Source organism: Octopus bimaculoides, chromosome 7 (genome assembly GCF_001194135.2).
Source record: "Octopus bimaculoides isolate UCB-OBI-ISO-001 chromosome 7, ASM119413v2, whole genome shotgun sequence".
Taxonomy (NCBI): domain Eukaryota; kingdom Metazoa; phylum Mollusca; class Cephalopoda; order Octopoda; family Octopodidae; genus Octopus; species Octopus bimaculoides.
Window position 1 is genome coordinate 97,273,273 of NC_068987.1, and position 3,175 is coordinate 97,276,447.

Sequence of the window (3,175 nt, forward strand, 5' to 3'; positions counted from 1 at the left end):
ACAAACACACACACACTCAATTATGTACAAATACATACAGAAACACGAGTGCAAGCTACATTCAAAATAGTTTGTGTAAACTCACACTCACATGAATACACAAACACATACAGTGGCAATTGTAGAAGCATATATATATATATATACACACACACACACACATAGTATAATACCGATACAAGTGTATTTAAACACCTATTGATGCATACACATTCAACTCAGAAATAAGCACACTTGCACGCATACATATACACACACATATGTATGTATGCATATGTGTATGAGCGACGTGTATATATATACATTTATAAATGTTTGTGAGTATGGGGACACCAAAAGTAAGAATAGGGGAATTGTAATATATTTTATGATTCACTGAAGAGTGAAAAGGAGCGAAGACCTTCTGTCACGAATGACAATGAGATTGAACCTAGAAAGTTCCCCTCCGAGGCACAAGTCCGGGTAAGATTATTTATGGAAGGCCAACAGTCAGTCGACCATGCATACCAGACTCCCCTCTACACGTCACCGATGTTATCCAAGGGAAAGACAATGGCTGATATAGCTTGGCACCAGTGACGTCGCAATTCATTTCGACAGCTGATTGAACTCGAGTTGCGTGAAATAAAGTGTCTTGCTCAAGAACACTACACACAGCCCGATCCAGGAATCGAACTCATAACCGCACGATCGTAAGCTCGACGCTCTAACCACTGAGCCATGCACCTTCACCACTGAGGGGTATTTTAATTTAATATTGCTTTCTGTTGCATATAACGAACTTTTATTCAGCCGACCGGCTAATTCAACACCAGTGATCTTTCAGTTCGCTGATTTTCTATGTCAGTGATAGCGGATTTTATCTTAGCATATGATTACCAGTGAATATGTGCTACTGACAAAGACCAAAGAGGCAGAAATGCACGTCTAGAGTTCTCACCATGAATTTCGTCTGCTACTGATATATTTGTGTTATTTAACACAGTACGTTCATTAGAAGTATTATGTCTAGACGAATACCGTAGTGAATTTAACTTTTCGTGTTGCGCTCGGTAGTGAAGTGAAAGCACGTTATAAAAATAAAACTACTGAATAATAATAATAATATGGAATAACAACAGAAAAAAGATGGTATAGGCACACGTCAGAAAAGGTCACAGAAAACGAGAAAGCAAGCATACTCTGGGATATGCCAATACACAGAGATAGAGAAATTAAGGCCAATAGGCCAGATATAATTGTCAGAGATCATGAAGTAAAAAAATGCTTTCTAATTGATGTATCAATACCAGCAGATGACAACGTTTCCCTAAAAGAAATGGAGAAACTTTCAAAATACAAAGACCTGGAAATAGAGGTAACTCGAATGTGGAATCTAAAAACAGAAACAATTCCTATCATAGTAGGTGGGGCCCAGTTAAAATTTTCTTCAGGTCGAGTAGACCGTTGTTTAAGGATGTTGAACGAAACACCCATCTTTCCAGAGGTGAATTATCCAAACCCCACTTCTCAACACATGGCTATGATGCCCCCCCCCACTACTTCTGCTCGTGATTAGAGATGCACATGTTAACGTTTAACGGACATGCTCAACCGGTTAAGGTCAAGCAACTGACAGGAAAATCTGTGGTATTGAGCTGAATATTTGCTGTAGCCCATCTTTTACGCCAAAACAAAACATGTACATGATAACACTTCCCATCAGTGAAGATCAGAAGCCATGAGAGCCAGTGCCTGGTACTGCATTGTTATTAGTGTTATTATGCCAAAATCGTCTTGCTTAGTGGTATTTCGTCTGCTACTACGTTCTGAGTTCAAATCACGCCGAGGTCAACTTTGCCTTTTCATCCTTTCGAGGCCGATAAATTAAGTACCACTGAAACACTGGGGTCAATGAAATCGACTTACCCCACCCCCAAAATTGCTGCCCTTGTGGCAAAATTTGAAACCATCTTTCTTCTTCTTCTTCTTCTTCTTCTTCTTCTTCTTCTTCTTCTTCTTCTTCTTCTTCTTCTTCTTCTTCTAGAAGCGTTAGTACGCCGGGCCAAATGCTTAGCGGTATTTCGTTTACCTCTATGTTCTGAATTCAAATTCCGCCGAAGTCGACTTTGCCTTTCATCCCTTCACAGTCGGTGAAATAAGTACCAGATACGCACTGGGGTCGATGTAATCGACTAGTTCCTTTCTCCAAAAAATGTTCAAGAAGGATCGTGACGCAGCTGCCTAACACACACATACATATTTATATGTATGCACTACGAAGTTTTGAAAAAGTATACATTGGATACTGCAATCCAAGATGCACTATGCTTAAATAAGAGACCGAAAGAAAAGGTTACCTTTTATTTGAACGTACGCTGTTCAATCCCGGCAGAATTTGGCCAATGCTACAAAACAGTAGCAGCTGCAAAACCGGATGTACAGACGCAGGTTTCACAGCGGCGAGGACAACATGACCAGGTTGTCACAATGCAGCTCATACGATTAACTTTTGCATGTCAGAATGTACAGTAAAGATCTTAGGTAAGCGGACTCATGGTATAACTGCAAAACTGATGTGTGGGTCGTGTCTTGTTCAGCCGATACCTAGCATGCTATAGGTTTGCTTGATCAGTACTGACCTACTCCTTAGTGGCAACGATGAAAGCAACAACAAATAACATTAGTGGAAGCAGCACAAGCAACAACTGGTTATACAACCTGGCAAAAAAATAACAGTAGAGCTCCATATAAGGCAGTGCGGTGATGAATGAGGTGGGAAGGTGTGGAACAATTTGCGACTGGACATTCAGAGTACATTTTAGTTTACGTGTTCCTGGACAATAAAAATACGCGGGGTACACACACATACAAACGTATATGCATACATGCATACGTACATATATATATATGTATATATATATATTTTTTTTATTCTTTCATTGTTTTACTGGTTTCAGCCCGAGGCTGAGACCATGCTGGGGCACGGTCTTTCAGTGTTTTTTGGTTCTCCTTTCGGTACTGTTTTTGGTGAAGAAGCTAGCTGGATGGAGCTGCACTTCTTTGTGCCTTCTGCTGTGGTGTTTGATACATACATACATATGTATATATATATATATATATATATCTATATCTATCTATCTATCTATCTATCTATCTATCTATCTATCTATCTATCTATCTATCTATCTATATA